The sequence below is a fragment of the Callithrix jacchus genome, chromosome 12 (genome assembly GCF_049354715.1).
Source record: "Callithrix jacchus isolate 240 chromosome 12, calJac240_pri, whole genome shotgun sequence".
NCBI classification, from domain to species: domain Eukaryota; kingdom Metazoa; phylum Chordata; class Mammalia; order Primates; family Cebidae; genus Callithrix; species Callithrix jacchus.
The window spans coordinates 13,884,241-13,900,982 of record NC_133513.1 but is presented as its reverse complement, the minus strand read 5'-3'; the positions used below and the strand labels follow the sequence as shown (position 1 = coordinate 13,900,982).

Here is a 16,742-nt window from a genome sequence, read left to right as displayed (position 1 = left end):
ATTTTTGCATTTTTAGTGTAGACAGGGTTTCACCATGTTGGCCAGCCTGGTCTCACACTCCTGACCTCATGATCCACCTTCAACCCATCTACTCGGGAGGCTGAGGCAGGAGCATCGCTTGAACCTGAGGGGCAGAGGTTGCAGTAAGTCAAGATCGCACCACTGCACTCCAGCCTGGGCAACAGAGCAAGACTTCATATCTTAAAAAAAAAAAAAAACGTGAAAAAGCTAATTAATCTGCAGGGAGCAGGCCTGAAACCAGGAAAAGGAAGGCAACTATTAGTTTTTGTTTTATCTTTTGTACTGTTTGAATTTTTTCCTCTGCATGATTTCTAAAATAAAAGCTAGTTCGCACTTCAAATAAACAAGTAACAGCAGCAGGAATTGAAGGGCAGGACATTTCTAAATGCCGAGCTGGAAACAAAGAGAAAGCACATATTTATTGGGTGCCAATAACAACAGCCAGAGTGGCCGCGCCAGGCACAGTGATAAGTGCTTTCCAAGCACAGTCCATTTAAGCTTTCCAACAGCCCTACAAAGTCAGGACTATTAAAACTCTCCCCTTTTCTGGCAAGGTCTCTGAGGTCCAGAAAGTTTATATAAATTGCTTGGGCTAATAAACCAAGAAGAGACAGAGCCAGGATTTGAACCCATGGAGAGTCTGACAGAACGCTCCACCACCTCTAAACCAGATGCTTGGAACTCTAAGGCTTTTTTGTTTGCTTGGTTTTGTTTTTTTGAGACACGCTCTCTGTTGCCCAGGCTTGAGTGCAGCGGCATGCTCATAGCTCACTGCAGCCTCAATCTCCTGGGCTCAAGCAATCCTCCTGCCTCAGCCTCCCAAGCGGCTGAAACTGCAGGCATGTACCACCACACCTGGCTAAATTTTCTATCTTTTGTAGAGACAGGGTTTCACTATATTGCCCAGGCTAGTCTTGAACTCGAGCAATCTGTCTGCCTTGGCCTCCCAGAGTGCCAGGATTACAGGTGTGAGCCACCATACCCAGTCAGAACTCTAGGCATTTGCAAGGTACATGGTGGACAGATGGAGCCTGAGGTGGCTTGGAGGCATGATTTCCAGCACTGGAGATCAAGTTAATGACCTCAGGCCTCACAGATTCCAAATTCATGTCTCCAGAGCAGAGAAGCAAGGTTCTGACTCAGACATAGAAACATTCTACAACTCCTCCCACCCACCCACGCCCAAATGTGACCAGTGCAGGGCAAGGTTCAGGGTCTACGTTTCCTGTCTCCACCACTTACAGATGTCTGCCTTCAGGCAGGGGGTCTTCAACCTCAGAACTACTGATATTTGAGCCCAAATAATTCTTGGTTGTAGCGGGGGGCATCCTGTGCACTGTAAGATACTGAGCAGTGCCGATGGCCTCTACCACTAGATGATAGTAGCACTCCCCACCTCCTCAAGTAGTGACAATCAAAACTGTCTCTAGACATTGCCAAATGTCTCCAGAGAGGCAAAATCATCCCCACTGCCCTAAAGCAGTCAGTTCACCTCACGAGGCCTTGATTTCTTCATCTGTAAAATGGGGCTAATTCTAGAAGCCACCTATGACAGAGCTATCAGAAAGGTTCAATCAGGTGACCCAAGTGCCAGGTTCCAGGTGCTGGTGTTCCAGGCTGCCAAGAGACAGATTAACACAAGTGCAGGGTTCCCCTCATGCTTTCATTCATTTTGTCATTCATTCATCCATCCATTCATGCATTCATCTATCAGTGACTGTTAATTGAGCACCTACTATCTGCCTAGCACCGAACTAGTCACAGGCATGGGGGAAAATCAGAAACAATCTCTGCCCTCTTGAGACTCATAGTCCATCGAAGACAAAAGCTCACAGATAAGAACATAATGACAAAGAGCAGTAAAGAAAGGGGTGTCAGGACAGAAAGCACCCAAGTGGGGGTCTGGGCAGATGACATCCCAGCAGACTGGAAGGGTCAGGAAGAGCTAGCTGTGCAAAGATCTTGGGAAGCACATGCCAGGCAGACAGACGGCATAGGCAAAGGCCACAGTGAGGTGGGGCGGGGGGGGGGGGGTGGCTGCAGCAAAAAGCCAGAACCCAAGATGGGGCAGCAGAAGTCACCAGGGGCCACAGCAGAGCCTATCTTAGAGCCATGCTACGGAGCTGGATGTTCTGTTCTAACTCTCACAGTAGGCCATGGGAGGGCACTAAGCAGGTACATGGCATCGCCTAATTCACATATTAAGACAGTGGTCCCCGGCTGGGCGGCGATGGCTCACACCTGTAATCCCTGTACTTTGGGAGGCCGAGGGGGGTGGATCACTAGAAGTCAGGAGTTCAAGACCAGCCTGGCCAACATAGCAAAACCCTGTCTCTACTAAAAATACAAACATTAGCCGGGTGTGGTGGTGCACACCTGTAATCCCAGCTACTTGGGAGGCTGAGGCAGGAGAATCGCTTGAACCAGGAAGGCAGAGGTCGCAGTGAGCTGAGATCTCGCCACTGTACTCCAGCCTGGGTGACTGTCTCAAAAAAAAAAAAGCTAAATGGGGTCAGGTGCCGTGGCTCACGCCTGTAATCCCAACTAATCAGAAGGCTAAAGTGGGAGGATCGCTTGAGCCCAGGAGTCGGAGGCTGCGGTGAGACGTGATTACGCCAATGCACTCCAGCCTGAGTGAGAGAGAGACCCTGTCTCAAAGAAAAATAAAAGTAAAACGGCAGCTCTTTCTAAGCACTCACTGCATGGCAGGCCCCGCGTTCAGGTTTCAAGGGCATCACTCCATTTTATCACCCTAGCAATCTGTGAGGAAAGCACTGCCATGATTCCCATTTTACAGAGGAACACGGAAACAGACCAATGAGAGCATGTCCTGCGAGCCACGGGGGCGGGACCTCAAGGGTCCCGGATTCAAACCCCAGCAACTCTTCTGCTCAACCAAGGGACAGACCAGGCTTGCAGGGGAAATGCCAAGGCGACAGGCTGCTCCTAAATGCCGTGCTCAGAAAACAACCTGCAAAGGGATTCAGAAGCCAAGGAAAGCTGAGAAAAGGAGCGCAAGAGGCCCATGGTTAGGTCACGGCACCCGCTGGGCCTCTGAAGATTAATCCTGTTTAGAGACACAGCATGTGGTGTTCATTTTCCCACTGCAGTCCTGAAAAGATCCAGCGAAAGGCTAAAGTCTCCCGCCCCAACACAGCAAGAGGCAAGCACGGCTGGCAGGGGCATGAGGTGAGAGGAAGGCAGCCGGAGCCAGCATCGCGTGGGTGGTGACGCGCCCTGGCATGCTGCTGGCTGGGCTGCACCCCACCCTGCCCCCTGGCTCAGCAGAGCTAAGAATACAGCCCAGTAACATCACAGGGACAACTTCCAGACTTATCCCCAACACCCAGGAAGGCCGTCCTTGCTCTGTCCAGGCAGGTACCACAAATCCTCACATCCAAGATGCAGAACTGAACACCTTGATAAGGAATGGAGACGAGACGAATTACATGCACAACTAAGTCTCCTGGGGGGTTTTTTGTTTGTTTTTGGAGACAGAGTCTTGCTGTGTCTCCCAGCTGGAGTGCAATGGTGTGACCATAGCTCATTACAGCTTTGAATTTCCAGGCTCAAGTGATCCTCCCACCTCAGTTTCTCAGGCATCTGAGACTAGAGGTGCACACCACCAAGCCTGGTTAATTTTTGTATTTTTTTTCAGAGACAGGGTCTTGCTGTGTGCCCAGTCTGACCTCAAGCTCCTGGAGCTCAAATGATCCTCCCACCTCGGGCTCCCAAAATGCTGGGATTACAGGCCCCAGCCACTGTGCCCAGCCCTGAGACTCTAAACAGGACTTTAATGCTGAAAAGAAAGCAGGGGTCAGGCAGCCCATCACAGGTGCCCAAATGTCAGCAGCAAGCAGCTGGCTCCAACCTGCTTTCGCCCCCACTCTCCCAAGCACCATGAGGCCTCTCATGGCGTACCCTCCCTATGAAGCTGACACTCGTCCGCATCTTCTCCTTCCAGCCCTGGCTATCTTTGCAAAGTTTCCCCAGACATTTCCTCTCATCAGACTCTCCTGATTCACTAAACCCCTTGGTCACATTCCAGGATTTTGTGAGGGTCAGGCACGTGCTGGGCATAGGATGTGTCTGGAGACATTACACACAGCATTCATCCATTTATGGAGCACGGTTCCTAGGGCTTAGGGCCCAGCAGCGAACAGTGGGGACCAAGGGCTGGCCCTCCGGGAGCTGAGAGCCTAAAAAGAGACAGATGATAAAGAAGGGAGAGGATATGAAGACATGTGTGATGAAAAGGACTCAGAGAAGAAGCAGGCCTTGCTGAGGATGGGTATTTAAATACAGGATTGAGCCATTATAGGCACAGTGGCTCATGCCTACAATCCCGGCACTTTGGGAGGCCAAGGCAGATGGATCACTTGAGACCAGGAGTTTGAGACCAGCTTGGCCAACGGAGCAAAACACTGTCTCTACTAAAACTACAAAATTTAGCCAGCCGTAGTGGTACAGCCTGTAATCCCAGCTACTCAGGAGGCTGAGGCATGAAAATCCCTTGAACCCAGAAGGTGGAGGCTGCAGTGAGCCAAGATCACACCACTGCACTCCAGCCTGGGCAACAGAGTGAGACTCCATCTCAGTAAGAAATAAATAAATAAATACAGGGTGGAAGGAAACAAGAAAGTAAACCAAATGACCACCTGGAAGAAGAGCACACCAGGCAAAGAAAACAGCCAGTGCAAATATCCTAAGGTCAGACCAGGCCTGGCATGTCAGAGAAACTGCAGAGAGGCCAATAGTTCTCAGGAGTAACAAGCAGTGAGGACAGGGAGGAAGGTGGAAGGCGGGGAGGAGGCAGTCAGTGAGGGACCCACAGGCCACTCCAGGGATTTCTGACTTTGACTCAGAGTGACCTGAGGAACATGGTGTCATGATCTATGTTTTAACATGGTGCTTCTCAAGTGGGGGCAACTGTGTCCTGCAGGAGACATGTGACAGCATTTGGAAACATCCTGGGTTGTCCCAACTAGGGAAGCGGATAGTGCCGTTGGCATTTCATGGAAAAAGAGGAGGGATACTGCTTCACAGCTACGATGCAGAGGACAGCTGCCACAATAGGAGAAATATTGGCCCCAAATGTCAACAGACCCAAGGTTAAGCAGCCCTGTTTTATCAGAATCCATACCTGACCAAGCTTCTAGTCCATATCCCCAACACACCCCTCGTCAGATAGATGGGCCTTCAGCTCCTCACCCTGTAATACAAGGCCAGCAACTAAACCTGTTTCCACATCTGTAAAATGGGTAAACTAACATTATGTAAATAAGCACTTCATTAAACATGAGCCAGAGCATACAGGTGCTCAACAAATACCACTATTAAAACTTCCAGATCCACTTTTGCTGTGTCCCTCCACATTCTCTATTTGCTGAGACAAGGCCTCATTTTGTCAACCAGACTGGACTGCAGTGGCATGATCTCAGCTCAATGCAACCTCCACCTTCTGGGCTCAGGTGATCCTCCTGCCTCAGCCTCTTGAGTAGCTGAGACTACAGACACACACTATCACACTCAGCTAATTTTTGTATTTTTAGTAGAGATGGGATTTCACCATGTTGTCCAGGCTGGTCTCAAACTCCTGAGCTCAAGTGATCTGCCCGCCTCAGTCTCAGGTGGTGATGCCATCTGCCCTGCCACTAAGCTCCTGTTGTGCGGCTGGGTTCCTAACAGGTTTGCTACTGGTTCATGACCCAGGAGTTGGGGACCCCTGTCCTAGATGAACCAGGTGGGCCCAATGTAATCACACAGAATTATAAGGGACAAGAGGACAGTGAGAATATCTGAGTCAGAATGAAGATTTGAGGCCGGGTGCAGTGGCTCATGCCTGTAGTCCCAGCGCTTTGGGAGGCCAAGGTGGATGGATCACCTGAGATCAGGAGTTCAAGACCAGCCTGGCCAACAGGTTGAAACCACATCTCTACTAAAAATACAAAAATTAGCCAGGCCTGGTGGCAGGTGCCTGTAATCCCAGCTACACAGGAGGCTGAGGCAGGAGAATCGCACCCAGCTCATTTTTGTATTTTTAGTAGATAGGGTTTCACCATCTTGGCCAAGCTGGTCTTGAATGCCTGACCTCATGATCCACTTGCCTCAGCCTCCCACAGTGCTGGATTTACAGGCATGAGCCACCACGCCCAACCAGGAATTAATTTTTTTTAATTTCACCTTAATAGGCAATATGTGACTCTTAAAAAAAAAGGCAGAGTCTCACTGTCACGCAGGCTAGAGTGCAGCGGCATGATCATGGCTCACTGCAGCCTCCAGCAATCCTCCCACCTCAGCCGTCCAGAAGGCTGGGACCACACCCAGCCAATTTTGGTGATTTTTGTAGAGAAGGGGTTTCTCCATCTCGCCCAGGCTGGTCTCACACTCCTGAGCTCAGGCGATCCTCTTACCTTAGGCTGCCGAAGTTCTGGGATTATAGGTGTGAGTCACACCGCACCTGGCCATAACGCAATTTTTTTAAAAATATGTATGTGTGGGGCTGAGCATGATGGCTCATGCCTGTAATCCCAGCACTTTGGGAGGCTGAGGTGGGTGGATCATAAGGTCAGGAGTTCGAGACCAGCCTGACCAACATAATGAAACCCCGTCTCTACTAAAAATTCCAAAAAAATTAGCCGGTCATGGTGGCACATGCCTGTAATCCCAGCTACTCAGGAGGCTGAGGCAGGAGAATTGCTTCAGCCTGAGAGGCAGAGGTTGTAGTGAGTCAAGCCACTGCACTTCACCCTGGGCAACAAGACCAAGACTTTGTCTCAAAAAAAAAAAAAAAAAAAAAAATTTGTATATGTATGCATGTGTGTGCCTATGTTCATATAATACATATATGTCAAGGTAAATAGTAAAGTCTGCCCAAATGCAACCATTTCTTTTAGTTTCTCATGTATCCTTTTGGAATTCCTTACAAATAACAGCAAATATAACTATGTAATTCTTACTTGTCCGCTTTTTTATACAGGTGGTATCATACCAAATACACCAAGTGGAGCTTCACATTTTCACTTAAAAACAGAACCCCTTGGGCCAGGTGCGGTGGCTCACGCCTGTAATTCTAGCACTTTGGGAGGCCGAGGCAGGCAGATCATGAGGTCAGGAGGTTGAGACCAGCCTGGTCAACATATTGAAACCCCATCTCTACTAAAAATTAAAAAAAAAAATTATCTGGGAATGGTGGTGGGCGCCTGTAATCCCAGCTACTCCAGGCTGAGGCAGGAGAATCGCTTGAACCTGAGAGCTGAGACAGCGCCATTGCACTCCAGCCCAGGGAACGGTGCAAGACTCTGTCTCAAAAAAAAAAACAAAAAACAAAAAACAAAAAACTGGACCTTGGAGGCTGCCGCACATCTTTGCACGAAGGGCTCCTCGTCTTACTTCCTTCTGCCAGCATCCCACCCCACCACGGGACGGGTGGAACCCACTGTATTCACCCAGCCCCTACTGACTGCCCGCCACTTGGAAGGCTGCCAATCTGTTGCTATTCTAAACAATGAATGACACAACGAGTTCCCTTAGAAACTGCTTCTTAAGCTAAAGAAAACATGGAAATCCTGACCCACACACCAATCGGGCTTTGCTTAATGACTCCTAAGTCTCCAGGAGACAGATAAAAGGGAAAAGGCCCAGGTTAGTTTTGATGACCTGGAGACACGCGATGAGAAACAGAACAGTAATAAATGCAGACCCAGGCATCCCTAAGGGAATTTAGTCTTTAAAATATCACTAAAGGCTGGGCAGGGTAGCTCGTGCCTATAATTCCAGCACTTTAGGAGGCTGAGGTGGGAAGATCACTTGACGCCAGGAGTTCAAGAACAGACTGGCCAACATGATGAAACCCTGTCTCCACTAAAAATACCGTAAGTAGCCGGACATGGTAGTGGGCACCTGTAGTCCCAGCTACTTGGGAGGCTGAGACAAGAGGATTGCTTGAACCTGGGAAGTCAAGGCTGCAGTAAGCCATGATCATGTCACTGCTCTCCAGCCTGGGAGACAGAGCAAGACCCTGTCTCAAAACAAACAAACAAAAAGCGTGACATACCATCAGAAGACATGTGATTTGCTCAGTTGATTCCACACCCGATAAATACCTCTTTGCAGGACCTGGGTGAAAACCCCAGCCCCCAAATAAGGTTTCCTGACTCCCTTCGCAACTGCAGCCAGGGCACACCCTCAAAACACAGCCCCAATCCCATCACACTGTGCTGAAAACTATTCCGAGTTCTCAGAACTCTCAAGATAGATCACAATCCCCGCAACTGCAGCTTGTGGCTCCAGCCCAACTCACTGTTCCAGGACCCCTTCGTGACTCAGGGCCTTGACAGAGCAGGTTCCCACTACCTGGAGTCTTTTCCCCCATCACTACCCTGAACTGCAATGCAAGGGCATCAGAGCCCCCATAGAGTCCCCACTGGGGCACTGCCTAGTGGAGCTGTGAGAAGAAGGCCACCATCTTCCAGACTCCAGAATGGCAGATCCATACACAGCTTGCACCGTGCACCTGGAAAAGCCACAGATTCTCAACGCAAACCTGTGAAAGCAGCTGGAGGGGGGATGTATCCTGCAAAGCCACAGAGGCAGAGCTGCTCAAGGCCATAGGAGCCCACCTCTTGCATAAGCATGACCTGGATATGAGACACGAGTCAAAGGAGATCATTTCAGAGCTTTAAAATTTGACTGCTCTACTTGATTTTGGACTTGCAGGGGCCTGGAGCCCCTTCATTTTGGCCAAATATTCCCATTTGAAATGGGTATATTTACCCAATGCTTGTACTCCCATTGTATCTAGGAAGTAATTAACTTGCTTTCCATTTTACAGGCTCACAGACAGAAGGGACTTGCCTTGTCTCAGATGAGACTTTGGACTTGAACTTTTGGGTTAATGCTGGAATGAGCTAAGACTCTGGGAACTGTTGAAAGGCATGATTGTGTTTCGAAATATGAGGACATGAGATTTGGGATGGGCAAAATGATATGGTTTGTCTGTGAAATTATATGGTTTGGCTGTGGCCCCACCCAAATCTAACCTTGAATTATAGTTCCCATAATATCCCCACGTGTCGTGGGAGGAACCTGATGGGAGATAATTGAATCATGAGGTCTGTTAGTGAGTTCTCATGAGATCTGATGGTTTGATAAGGGGCTTCTCCTTCCTGCCACCATGTGAAGAAGGACATACGTGCCTCCCTTTCCACCATGAGTGCAAGCTTCCTGAGGCCTCCCAACCCCTGCAAAACTATGAGTCAATTAAACCTCTTTCCTTTATAAACCATCCAGTGTTGGGCAGTTCTTTATAGCAGTGTGAGAACAGACTAATACAGAGTCTCACTTTGTTGCTGAGGCTAGTCTCAATCTGGGCTCAAGCAGTCTTCCCACCTTGGCCTCCCAAACTGCTGAGATTACAGGCATGAGCCACCATACCTGGCCAATTTTTAAATACATATTACAAAAAAGACTATTTGCCCACTGCTGAGAGTAGTTGCTCTGTTTGCCCCTGGGCCTGCAAGACTAAAAATATGTATACCTAACCGTTCACAGAAAAAGCATGCCAACTCCTGCTGGAAGTCACACATTGTTGAAGACTGGCATTTTCCTATGTCTCCATCAGATATTTTATAGTTATTTTTTTGATGTCACACTCTCCCCAGACTGTCAGTTTCTTTAAGGCAGTGAATGCTCTGGTGCTGTCTCTCAATATATCACTACTCCCCACTCATTGTGCAAAATTCCTGGGGTGTGGCAAGCACTCAGGAAGTACCCATGCAATCGATGAATGGACATCAGAACAAGCCTCAGCAAAATGTCAATTTGGTGAAGCCAGCATTTGTGATCACAAGGCCAGGCACACACCACACACCACACCAGGTCTTAAATAAAAATAAGTAAGTAAGGTGATAAAAATGTCTAATGTTGACTGTAGTCACTTTGAATATTGAATATAGTCACTCTGGAAGGACAAGGCAGGAGGAAAGCCAAGAAGGCTTTCTGGGCAACACAGTGAGACCCTGTCACTAAAAAATAAAACGTAAGAAGGGCTGAGGTGCTAAGATTTGCCAGCCAGGAGGCAGAAGACATGCACAATTCTGAATATACTAGACTGAGTTACACACTTTATAAATGCATCATATGGTATGTGAAGTCTATCTCAGCAAAGCCATTTATTAAAAAGAGAGAGAATGAATAAGCCCCAGGGTATTTTGACTGTACACATTTTCCACCTTACACATACTGCCTTTAGACCTAAGGCCCTCCTCAAAAGAATAAATGCACTTAGACCTCACTTTATCAGCTCAGGAAAAGCATAGCTCATCTACACTACTTTGCATTCGTGAAAAAAATTTAAATGCTTATGTTTTCCTGTTGCTATTAATATGTTGCTTGTTACTAGGTGGCATGTCCCCTTAAACCCAAGGTTTCTCACCCTCAGCACTACTGACGTTTTACGCTGTGTTAAGTCTGTCCTGTGTATTAAAGGATGCTTATAGCATTCCTGACCCCACCCCAAGTTGTGACAACAAAAATATCTCTAGACATCACCAAACCTCCTCTGATAGGCAAAAACGCTCCCCATTGAGATCCACGGCCTTAACATTTTTTCTATATGGTCCCACTCTGCCACCAATACCTAGTGACTCTGAAGACCCAACCACCAGCCCACCCACTCATTTAAAAATTGGACCGAGTTTTGCTTGTATCAGGACTTGAACCAGAAACAACCCTCAAAAAGCTTAGAATCTTGAATATAAGGTAGGATGTGTACATAAATGACCATTACAAAAAGATTTTAAAATCACAAAGAATCATCCGGGAGATACATGTAAAAGGCAAGAGATATCCAGAAGAGTTTCACAAAGCAAAAAGAAAAACTCAGTATCCTTATTCACATGGCAAGGACAATACCTGCCTTTTTTTTTTTTTTGAAACATGGTTTTACTGTTTTCCAGGCTAGGAAGCAGTGGTGCAATCACAGTACACTGCAGCCTCAATCTCCTGAGCTCAGGAGATCCTTCCACCTCAGCCTCCCAAGTAGTTACAACCACAAGTGCATACCACCACACCCAGCTAAATATTTTTTAAGAGATGTGGTCTTGTCATGTTCCCCAGGCTGGTCTGGAACTCCTGGCCTCAAACAATCCTCCCAACTCAGCCTCCCAAAGTGCTGGGATTACTGGCATGAGCACCACATGCAGCCAACACCTGCTTTTCATCAGACACATTGTGAAGATGAAACTTACATATTTCATTTTCACTCCATTTGAAGTGGGTATTTTTTCCATTTTGCTGAGGAAGAGACTAAGGCACAGAGAGGTAAAGCAACTTGTCCAAGATTGCATAGTCTGTAGGTGGAAGAAAACTTCAACATAGGCAGGCTAGCTCGCTGCTGCATGTATTGCCTTCTTAATATGGATAAAATTGTTTATGTAACAATAAATGGGTACCAGTGACCACTCTATTCCTGGAAGTTGTTATTTCCACTTGAGAGGTCAAAGCAGGCTTCTTGAAGTGAGTAAGATGTAAGAAGGGTTGGCGGGGCATAGTGGCTCACACCTATAATTCCAGCACTTTAGAATGCCAAGATGGGAAGATCACTTGAGACCAGGAATTCAAGACCAGCCTGGCCAACTGAGACCTCCATCTCAAAGGGCCAAGGTGCTAAGATTTGCCAACACGGAAACAGGAGGGAACCTCACTCCAAGATGGACCAGAAGACAGTCACTGGGCAAGCTTAGAGGAAATAAGCACATTAAAATGGAAAGAGACAGAAGGGGAAAAAAAAAAAAAGAAAGAAAGAAAGAAATAGAATAGACTGGCCACAGTGGCTCATACCTCTGATCACAGTACTTTGGGAGACTGAGGCAGGAGGATCACTTGGGTCCAGGAGTTCTAGACCAGCCTGGGCAACATAGTGAGATTGCTACCTCTATTAAAAATAAAAATAAATAATAGGTTGGGTGCAGCGGCTCACACCTGTAATTGTAGCACTTTGGGAGGCCAAGGTGGGAGGATCACAAGATCAGGAGTTCAAGATCAGCCTAGCCAATATGGTGAAACCCCATCTCTACTAAAAAAAAAAAAAAAAAAACTCAAAATTTAGCCAGGCATGGTGATGCATGCGTGTAGTCTCAGGTACCCAAGAGGCTGAGGCAGAAGAATCACTTGAACCTAGGAGGCGGAGGTTGCAATGAGCTGAGATCACGCCACTATCCTCCAGCGTGGGTGACAGAGAGAGATTCTGTCTCAAAGACAGACAAATAAGTAAAAAATAAATAGGACGAAGAGCCAGAAGAGAACCAGAGAGCCAATACAGCTGGGAAGACAGGCCAGGGCCAGAACAAGTTAAGTGAAGGAAAATGAAACTTCACTTAGAATTCCTACCAGGAAAATGCTGCATCATGCAGACATTGCAAACGCTCCCAGAAGCTGTGAAACTCACAGGGAAATTTTCTGGCTTACCCTTTTCTTGAATATAGCTAAGAACAGGAAACTGGAAAAACCACTATCATCTTCAAACACTCCCTCCGAGACACCCCAGTCTCTACCACCAACTTTGCCCCCATCCCAGAGCCTTCCATCGCAAGGAGTGTCCTGGCTCACCCCATCACCCTGTCCTGTGCCAAACTGAAATCCTCACTCCCCATCCTGGCCAGCCAGCATCACAATGCAGATGGCCTGGGGCAGGGAGGGTCCAAGGGAGTGACCATGACTTGGCAGTCAATGGTACAGGCTCTGGGGCAGCAGATCTGGGCTCCAGTCCTCGTCCTACTACTTCCAGGCTGTGTGGCCTGGGGGAAGCCACCCAACCTCTCTGACCTTCAGTTCCCCTGTGTCAAATTAAAAGAAGAATGCCCATCTCTCCTGGCTATTGCATACAGCATTGGGAGGATACAGTACCGGCTGTGGGTTGAGTTTGCTGAGGTTACTTCTACCATAGTGCTATTGCTACTATGACTGTGGTCTTCATCACTGTGGAAGTAAACAGCTCCTGAAGCCATATCCAAAATGCTGAAGCCCCCCCAGCAGACTGACTAATCCTCCAGTCTCCAAGACTAGCCAAAGTCATCTGGCACAGCCTGTTGGAAAAGACTCCTCTCTGGCCCACCCCAGGGTGTTTATGGGGCAAGATGGAGCATGGGGTACCAGCCAGGCCCTGGAGTCAGACAGCCTGGGTTTCAGTCCAGTCTGGTCATTTACTAGCTGGGTGACTTCACCTCTCTCTGCCTTTCCCCACCCATAAGATGGAAATAACCCCAGTCCCTGCTTCACAGGGAGCTTGTCATGATTAAATCATCATTAGTACCTAAAAAGCATTAAGAACAGTCCCCTGGCACTTCAGAAGTGCCAAGGAAGCCTTAACAATCCACTGTTTCTCTATTGAGTTCTTTTTCTTTTCTTTTCTTTTCTTTTTTTTGAGACAGAGTTTTGCTCTTGTTGCCCAGGCTGGAGTACACTAGCGTGATCTCGGCCCACTGCAACCTCTGCCTCCTGGGCAATTCTCCCGTCTCAGCCTCCTAAGAAGTTGGGATTACAGGTATGTACCACCATGCCCGACTGATTTTACATTTTTAGTAGAGACAGGGTTTCACCATGTTGGCCAGACTGGTCTCAAACTCTTGCCTTCAGGTGATCTGCCTGCCTTTGTCTCCTAAAGTGCTGGTATTACAGGCGGGAGCCACTATGCCCAGCCTCTGCTGGGTTCTAAGTGTCTCTTTCCCAGCCTCTGTTGAGTTCTAAGTGTCTCTTTTCTCCTACCTGACATTTCCCCCAAAGCAAGACCACGCCCATTTAATGCTCTTGGTGCATAGAAAACAGGCTTATTAAATATACTCATTCAACAAATAAAAGGTAATGAAATCTATCTGAAGAGCAACCCAGAATGCATGCAGAGCAAACCCTAACCACGCATACCCTACTTTCACCCAACAATTCTACTTTACAGACAGGAGTCCAAGGGAAGTAACTCCAGCAAGAAAAGGAACAAGGTGTACAAGCTGGGCCATTTCACAATGGGGGGAAAAAAAACAAAACAGGAGCACTCCCAAGCACCTAAGAGCCAAGCAAACTGGGGCAGACAATCCCATTAAAAATGACCCAGCTGTCACACAACCAACTGCAGGACTTCCTGCACCCCAGGAGAGGCCACTCCTGAAAGTGACAGATAGCACTGGCCATAAGGCTTACTTTTTAGGCGAGAATTTTTAAACCAGGCATAAAAGCAGAACAAGAAATATAGCAGGAAACGTCCATGACTGCCTAAGGCTGTGCTTAAGGATGAGAAGAGGCCAGGGGCGGTGGCTGACAATCAATCCCAGCACTTTGGGAGGCCAAGGCAGGTGGATCACTTCAGGTCAGGAGGTCAAGGCCAACCTGGCCAACATGGTGAAACCCCATCTCTATTGAAAATATAAAAATCAGCCAGGCACTGTGGCTCATGCCTGTAATCCCAGCACTTTAGGAGGCTGAGGCAGGTGGATCACAAGGTCAGAAGTTCAAGACCAGCCCAGCCAAGATGGTGAAACCCTGTCTCTACTAAAAATACAAAAATTAGCTGGGCACAGTGACAGAGGATGAGACAGGAGAATCACTTGAATCCAGGTGGCAGAGGTTGCAGTAAGTCGAGACTGTGCCACTGTACTCCAGCTGGGGCAACAAAGTGAGACTCTGTCTCAAAGAACAAAAAATACAAAAATATAAAAATTACCTGGGCACGGTGGCAAATGTTTGGAATCCCAGTGACTTGGAGGCTGAGGTGGGAGGATCACTTGAACCTGGGAGGCAGAGGCTACAGTGTGCCAAGATCACACCACTGCACTCCAGCCTGGGCAACAGAGTGAGACTCTGTCTCAAAAAAAAAAAAGAAACTAGAAGCCATTTTTATACTGCATTGATTCTAAGACTCTGTTTGTTCCTATTTTGGTATCTTTGATATTTGTCTGTGTCTCTCCATCACCCCATCCTTTAAACATTGCTGGCTACATGTTTATATCCTAACATCCCTGAAACTGGAATCCATGTCACAAATGCTGGCCTCTTGGATTCCATCAAATGCAGCATATCTGTCTCAACAGCCTGGTCTCCTTCTCTGACTGCATGATTAAGGGATGGTGACGGGTTCTTTTCTAAGTTTACAGAATTAAGAAAGAAAAATTGAAAATTCCCTTGCTTCTTAGCCACGCCAACACAAAGAGACAGGCAGTCATCACACTCCCCACTCCCACTCTGTAATAGCTCAATTAACTTTAATGGGGGTGGTGAGCATAATTGTCAAGCTACCTTTGGGCAAACCTGCCAGCAGCCTGATCTCTGATCATCTCCACCTACCAATTGCCTTCTTGTCTCCACAAGGTCCAGGCCCAGGCCCAGGCCCAGGCCAGGTCATTTTTGCCAAACCGAGGCAGAGAGAAGAAATTAAAAAATAAATCTCCCGCTTGCCAGAGCACAGCCTTTTCCAAAGCACATGGTCACCAAGAGACCATGATTTCCGCCAGGTCCCAGCAACACTCTGTCATGTTCTTTTAGAAGCACTCACGCAGGATTTGCCTGGCAAAAGGGCCATCGCTTCAACCACTTCAGTTTCAGGGTCAGTGAGCTGCAACCCCACCAGTCTCTGTAAAGGGCATATCTTGAATTCACATGCACATTCATTTTTTTGAGACAGGGTCTTGCTCTGTCACCCAAGCTGGAATACAGTGGTGCAATCATGGCTCACTGCAGCCTCAACCTCCCAGGTCCAAATGCTCCTCCTGCCTCTGCTTGCTGAGTAGCTTTGACCACGGGCATGCACAACCATAACTGGCTGATTTTTTTTTTTTTTTTTGAGACGGAGTTTCACTCTTGTTACCCAGGCTGGAGTGCAATGGCACGATCTCGGCTCACCGCAACCTCCGCCTCCTGGGTTCAGGCAATTCTCCGGCCTCAGCCTCCTGAGTAGCTGAGATTACAGGCATGCACCACTATGCCCAGCTAATTTTTTGTATTTTTAGCAGAGACAGGGTTTTGCCATGTTGACCAGGATGGTCTCGATCTCTTGACCTCGTGATCCACCTGCCTCGGCCTCCCAAAGTGCTGGGATTACAGGCTTGAGCCACCGCACCCGGCCCCTTTTGCTAATTTTTTTGTAGAGATGGGCTCTCTATATTGCCGAGGCTGGTTTCAAACTCCTGGGCTCAAGCCATTCTCCAGCCTTGGACTCCCAAAGGGCTGGGATTACAGGCATGAGTCACCATTCATGGCCCACTTGAACATTTTGAACTGCATCACAGGACTGCCGGAGATCTGATATTATCTGTGAGAATGGGCCTTGAAAACCAACAAGCAGGCTACAGTGTTGCTGATAGTCACCCAGGAGAAAACACAATCGCAGCGGACATATTGAAGCATTACCCAAACATGGCTTGTACATACCTCTCGGCAGCAGGTGGATTGCACCCACGCCAGAGTTTCTCAACTGCAGTACCACTGACATTTGGGATCAGAGGATTTTTCACTGTGGGAGCCCATCCTGTACCGCAGATGTTTAGCACATCCCTGGCCTCTATAGGAGCACATTCCCTGCCCCATTACGACCACTAGAAGCGTTTCCAGACATTGCCAAATGTACCCTGGAGACAAAATCATCCAGAGTTAAGAACCGCTGACATAGGCAATTTAAAGAATATCGTTTTTTCTTAGTAGTGATACTTTAAGAGCTACTAAGTAAATACATAAAT

At 47.8% G+C, this 16,742-nt stretch overlaps 1 protein-coding gene across 8 annotated transcripts in view; it reads right to left on the bottom strand.

Moving 5' to 3' along the window:
• Window positions 1-16,742, bottom strand: part of ABCC1 (ATP binding cassette subfamily C member 1 (ABCC1 blood group)) — a 193,429-nt gene that overhangs the window by 154,321 nt on the left and 22,366 nt on the right. The window lies entirely within an intron of this gene.